The 7254-nt window shown below is 32.9% G+C and overlaps 1 protein-coding gene across 1 annotated transcript in view; it reads right to left on the bottom strand.

Annotated features, from left to right (window-relative positions):
- LOC106867199 (aquaporin) overlaps positions 1 to 7254 on the bottom strand; it is a 44224-nt gene that overhangs the window by 2314 nt on the left and 34656 nt on the right. The gene's annotated exons all lie outside the window — the stretch shown is intronic.

The following is a 7254-nucleotide window of genomic DNA, read 5'->3' as shown; positions in this document are numbered from 1 at the left end:
AATGCCGTTCGGTTAAGAATTGAAAGACATTTGACAAACTTTTTCGACAACAACGAAATATTCTCACATTGGTAAATGTTTGCTTCACACGTTTCCTGTCAGCCTGATTTTTTACCCTTTCTTGTCACCTGTCGGCAATGATTAATGTTCAAAAACAAAACATCAGAAAACATTTTTATCTCGTTTTCAATGAAAGAATGTTGAACTTTCAATTTGGGTATCTTACAGTTTACAATCTTTAAGGATACTATCAAGTTCTCTTATCAAAACAGCCACTGTCTGAAAGCATCGGTCATTATCACATTCTATAACCAGCAGTTGTTTCGAGAACGACCTTAGTTCTTCTCTTTCACGGATTCACTTCAAGACAAGCGCCTCAGTGTTAGTCTTTTTTCACTGGTTGCAACAAACACAAATATAATTATTTTGATCCCAAAATCTCTATTCTGTCTCTGTTTCCTCCACTTTTTTCTTTTTTTTTTTACTATCCGTAGGTAAACTTGTATATCGGGTGTCACTGTTGCAAATCTGGTCAGGGTGGGGGTTGGGAACAATCGTGCAATATCTCCATGCAATACACAAGAATAGGGAAAAGAATTCGTCAAGGATGATTCAAAGTGTTATTCTCATTATCGACACGCATCATTGATTTGAATGAAATGGTTACAAAATGGAGAAAGAAAATGCTAAGAAGAAAGAGAGAGGGAGAGAATAATTAAGAAATATTTTAAACGATAAAAGGGTAAGGACATCGCTAAATTGAATTACGATTCGGATGTCTATTAATTGACGACATTTCTATACAAAAGGACTTTCGTGCTGCCAACCATTTTTCGTTCCATTCAAACATGCATTCGCCATTTCAAGGAATCCTTCAGTTATATTACTTTTTATCAATCGAATAATAAAATACGAAACAAGCAGCAATATTAGTAAAGATTGTTTGCCAACATAACATGGCAGTCCTGGTTTAGGACGAATGTTGCTGTAATTTAGCTCCAGGAGACATCGTCTCCAGCTGGCTATACGACACGATCTGTGTCCTTATATTTTTGAACAAGGGAATCTAGCACCCCCACTCAGCTCAAAACAATATCTGTGAAGGGAAATAACCCGGAAGCTGAGTGGAGGTGCTAGATTCCCTTGCTCGAAAATATAAGGACACAGGTCGTGTCGTATAGCCAGCTGGAGACGATGTCTCCTGGGGCTAAATTACAGCAACATTCGTCCTAAACCAGGACTGCCATGTTATGTTGACAAAATAATCTTTACCCCAAAGTACTGCTGCTGAATATCTCTCGTGGTCAGATTTACAAATAGTAATTTTCTTAGCAGCAATATTCTTGATATTCCTAAATATTTGACAAGGTTCAGTAACACGAATGAATTTATTTGACAAGGTTCAGTGACACGAATGAATTTATTATTATTATTTTTTATTTATTTATTTATTCACTACGTAGTAAATTATTCCCCAAATTCTGTATTGCAATATTTCGCCCAAACATTTAAAATTAAATTAGAAATATTGGTCTTTTCAAAAGAAGTCTTAGTGATGTTTTGAAACACATCGAACTCAACTTGAATATGATTGGGTTCATACATAAAGAGCCCTATGATACACCCCCCCCCCACACACACATCCACACACACACACACACACATATATTACTCAAAGGAACTCCAACTCTGTCTGTTTTTCACGTTTTATTTCTAATCCTATAATATTAATATAAGATATAAAATAATATTAAGAAATGAAATGAGATATTAATTGTCACCACCACCGTATGAACCTGAAGTTTGCATAAATGCAAGAAAGTATACTAGTTCAATAAGAATGGACATTTAATATTTCATTTGTTCAATAAGAATGGACAATTAATACTTCATTTCATTTCTTTTTACTATATTATTTTATATCCTATATTAATATTAGAAGATTCTAAATAAAATGTGAAAAACAGAGTTGGAATTCCTTTGAGTAATATATTCTTCTATACACAATCATACAAACCCCTTTGTGTGTGTGTGTATATATATATATATAAATATATATATATATATATATATATATATATATATATATATATATATATATATATATATATATATATATATATATATATATATATATATATATACATATATATATATATATATATATATATATATATATATATATATATATATATATATATATATATATATATATATATATATATATATATATATATATATATATATATATATATATATATATATATATATATATATATATATACATATATATATATACATATATATATATATATATGTATATATATATATATATATATATATATATATATATATATATATATATATATATATATATATATATACACATATATATATTTATTTATTTAACTATTTATTTATACACTGGCCAAAATCCATTCAATATGGCTTTTAGCAAACTTGATCCGTTTCCACCGGTTCCCCTAAAAAATTATCAGAGTCTTTCGAGCGATCCGGCCGAACAATCAAATTCTTTTAGGCGGTTTCTCACAGTTTGTGGTGTAAAGCTGATGTCAGTTTCATCAGATAATTGCTTGCAAATGCCCACTGCTGTTAGCATTCGGTTACCTTCAGAGAGCCTATGAATTCGCCAGTCTATCTGTACTGTTGTTTTTTCTCGGAGCGCCCGTCCTTTGCCGATCTTTTGTTGGCCAGTGGCTTGGTAAAGCTTCCATGTTTGAACATAAGCCGTTTTGCTGCATCCTAATTGCTTGTTAATGTTCAGGAAGGACACATTTTGCTGATGAAGTAATACGATCTTTGATCTAGTAACTGGGTTGATACTACGACGCTTTCTCATAGCGAATTAATGTGTAAAAATGCTCGGTTATTAAACAAAACAGTGCAGTACGACCAGCCATATGACCACCCATTTGGTTTATCAATTTGCATAATCTTGGTAAGGCCTTAAACTTATTTTGCCGACAGTTTCTAATCATTTGAATTAATCGCGCATTAAAATTATTCGAATTGTAGAAAGATAGATGATGCTTATATCATTCGAAAGAAAAAAAATTCTACATAAACTCTAAACAGTAAAATAATTTTATACAGTTTTGTTAAAAATATATTAATGAAGGAACAGAACTGTCTTCATCGGTCTTAAACTTATTTTGGCCAGTGTATATGTATATATATATATATATATATATATATATATATATAAGGTTAGTAGAGTTAGAGATTGGAATAACCGTTCAAAGGATAAAAGTTTCCGTTATACTACCGGTATAATTACCTATGCTAACTGGAATATATTATTTGTTTAATAATTGCTATAATTACCTGGGCATATATATGCAAACATATTATGCTCATAGGTCACAGGCAATGACAAAGATAAACATGAGTTTATCTGGAATCAAATTTAAAGTAAATAGAAAATGGAGAAATATTGATTAACAACAATCGGCTATTACTTTTTAATACAAATAGACTTTATCCCATCTAACAGCTGTTTCTGCATCCAATGTTTCACGGTATTGCCATTGAAAATTCTGAAAATAATATTCATTATATTTGGTAACACATCCGATCGGGAACATGGAGCTTCATCAGAGTGAAGAAAAATACACAAAAGAAAAGAAAAGAAAAGAAAAGAGCCTCGAGCAGCAGAAGAAAGGCTTAATATATTTAAATCATACCATTTTGCGTTTGTGACGCTACAGTACATCCTGAAGTGTAACATACGCAAAATGGTATGATTTAAATATATTAAGCCTTTCTTCTGCTGCTCGAGGCTCTTTTCTTTTCTTTTTTTGTGTGTATTTTTCTTCACTCTGATGAAGCTCCATGTTCCCGATCGGATGTGTTACCAAATATGATGAATATCATTTTCAGAATTTTCAATGGCAATACCGTGGAACATTGGATGCAGAAACAGCTGTTAGATGGGATAAAGTCTATTTGTACTAAAAACTAATAATCGATGTTAGTCAATTGTTGATAAATATTTTTCCATTTTCTGTTTACTTTACACACACACATACACACACAATCATAGTTAGTTAGTTAGTTAGTTAGTTAGTAGTAGTAATGGTAGTAGTAGTAGTAGTAGTAGTAGTAGTAGTAGTAGTAACAGTTACTTATTAGGTGAATTAATATTGTTATGACCAGGTAAATTCAAGTTAGTTGTAATATGGGGAGGTAAGTGATGGATTTGAACCAAACGAGATAAAATCAAATCCCATTTTGTTTCCTTCTGGAACCTTGAATAAAGCAATCTTCGGAACGTAGCCGACTCCTAAATCATTAACCAATAATTAATAATCAATACCAAATTCACAGATACACCTTATAGGGACCTGAAAGTCTCAAAGCTTCCATAGTAAAAAGACAGAAGTTGTAACCCTAAAGATAGGTTCTGGGCTCTTGATAAATACAGTTGTTAGTGTGGCATGGCGTACTGAGGGGCTCAGTGTGGCACAAAGTAAAATGGATCTAATTTTGTAGCAATTGTAGAAATTCAATGATGATGATAATGATAATGATGATTATTATGAATTACATCGGCAATATTGGTCACCCCACAAGATGTGGAATTATTGAATGACAAGAAAGCAATTAAAACATTGAGGATTTAAAGAATTATTAATGGTTCTATTTTTCGTGTAAAGTCGAACCCTGCAAGATGCTGTATAGGAGGGAGGATGGTCGTAGAGTGGAAGGGAGAATGGCCGTAGTGTGGATGGTCGTAAAGTGGAAGAGCTGATGGTCAAAGAGTAGAAGAACGAGAAGTTTTTAAAAAATGAGAATCATGTTATTTTAAAAAAATAATAAAATAAGAATTATCCTCCACAAAAAAAAAACTAGAAAAACCAATTACATAATTAAAACGGCTCCGAATAACATAGAACAGGCTGTAGTACAACTTTCAAAAGCTCATCATTTTTCTCTATAAAATAACTAAGAACAGATGTGATGTCTCTATGGAACTGGACATATTCCCACTAGTTTAGAACTTTCTAAATATGAATTTTTTAAAAGTTACAAAGCAACTGGAATGACAAATGTCTACATTTATAGACACTTTGAGAAGAGAAACCTTCTGTGTTTTAGTTATGAGTCATAAAAGGCAAAGTTAGTTTGTTGTTGTTGTTGTTGTTTATTGCCGATCATTTCTACTGCATAGAAGCTTATGAAAACAGCTACAGCTTTCTAAAGTGAGTTTGAGGTGAATTTGCTTTCTACGGCAGCAAAAACTAAGAAACGTTACATTTCTGAAATCTGGAATCTTCAATGAAAGTTTTGAGACAAGGATAAAGTTCACAATCTGGAATAGGAAATGGTCAGACAAAAATATGACATAAAATCTGGGTTAATTATCAGTATAGGAAGACAACAATGAGTTTCTTGTAGGGGTTAACGATTAAGAAAATATTCCATCGAGTTTTTTCTAAGGAATAAATAACAATAATAGAAATAAGAATTCTTGTTATTGGTGCATATTACATTTTGGTTGGCACTGTTGTAGCAGACTTTTGGATGAGGTTTCCATTCAAAATCTTTTGTTTCTACCACAAAGTTCAATACCCGGCATATATAAAAATACACGAGAAAGCATTTGGATAAAACTTCATCTATTTGTCAGCAGTCGATGGTTACGACGACAGATAAAGAGATGCAATTTGATGAAATGAAGAAATGTCACTCCAATTTGAAAGGCAATTGTGAATTTGTTAATGATGTCTGGCTGTTAATTGAATCTCGGTGAATATCTTTTGAAATTAAAAATAACACTCAACTGTCTTTATTTAATTAACAATATTTGAAACGGAAGCCCTTCATGCAAGTAAGCAAAGACGTACGTATTTTAGATATGCATGGACTACATCTGTATATATATATATATATATATATATATATATATATATATATATATATATATATATATATATATATATATATATGTATATATATATATATATATATATATATATATATATATGTCAGGGAAACTCAGAAATTATCCGCACTTTCGTCAAAACTTTCTTAAGGCTGGCCAAACTGCCTTCAGCGCTGGCGTAACTATGGTTATGTAACCGATGCTTCATCTTCATCACTCCAGTTTTCATTCTTGTGTTACAGCGGAAACATGGCCGCTGGGCTGGCAGTATGCACCAAGGAATAACAGAGACCAGTGATCCGATTTCTCTGGTCTGAATATATGACAATGGCTGAAATTCATAGCAGGCATTCAGTATAAAAAGGAGACAGCACCCTACCACGTAGAAATGTATGAGTGGATCGAGAAGTTTTAAAATGGCCGAACAAGTGTGAAGCACGAAGAGGAAGCAATGTCTTCATCAACTTCCGCCACTGACGTGAAGATTCAACAAGCTCGAGAGATGGTTGTGGTGAACCGACGAATGACCATCGATGAGGTGACATGTTCTACGTAAATTATTCATGGGTCTGCATACGTAATCATCCACAATAAGCTTTGCTTCTGTAAAGTATGTGCCAAGAGAGCTTATGGAAGCGCATAAGTGCAATCACGTGGAGATCTATCAACGCTTATTCGACCGTTACAACGATGACGGCGAAGCATTTTTGGAGAGAATAGTCACAGAACATGAGACCTGAGTCTATCACTTTAAGCCAGAATCCATAATGCAGAGTATGGAGTGTAAACACTAAGATTCACCGGGGAAAAAGAAATTCTAGACTCAATTTTCCAAAGTCTATCGACAAAGCAAGTTTTGTTGTGGCACGATTATGCATGCTCACATACAGCCGCCCACACCGTTGGAACCGTTGAAAAATTGTGTTTCGAATTGTTAGAACACCCCGCATACAGTCTAGATCACCTCTTTCAACCAATCAAAAATCGTTTACGAGGTCGTTGATTTGTTACGGACGAAGTGAAGGAAAAAATGTCTAAATGGCTGCGTAGCTAGCCAAAATCTTCTTCTCCGATGGGATTAAGCAAACTAGGGGACCGCTGGAAGTGCATCGAAAGCAAAGTGACTATATCTCGTAAAATGATCTAGCTGTTCAATCATAGCGATTGGTTTAATAAATTACAGAAAGAAGAATGCGTATAATTTTTGACTTACAACCGTATATATATATATATATATATATATATATATATATATGTGTGTGTGTGTGTGTGTGTGTGTGTGTGTGTGTGTGTATGTGTGTGTAGATAGATAGATAGATAGATAGACAGATAGACAGCTTGACAGAACA

Source organism: Octopus bimaculoides, chromosome 3 (genome assembly GCF_046866305.1).
Source record: "Octopus bimaculoides isolate indiv1 chromosome 3, ASM4686630v1, whole genome shotgun sequence".
Lineage (NCBI taxonomy): Eukaryota > Metazoa > Mollusca > Cephalopoda > Octopoda > Octopodidae > Octopus > Octopus bimaculoides.
Note: the sequence above shows the minus strand (reverse complement) of the source record. Positions and strands in the feature narration are given on the sequence as shown.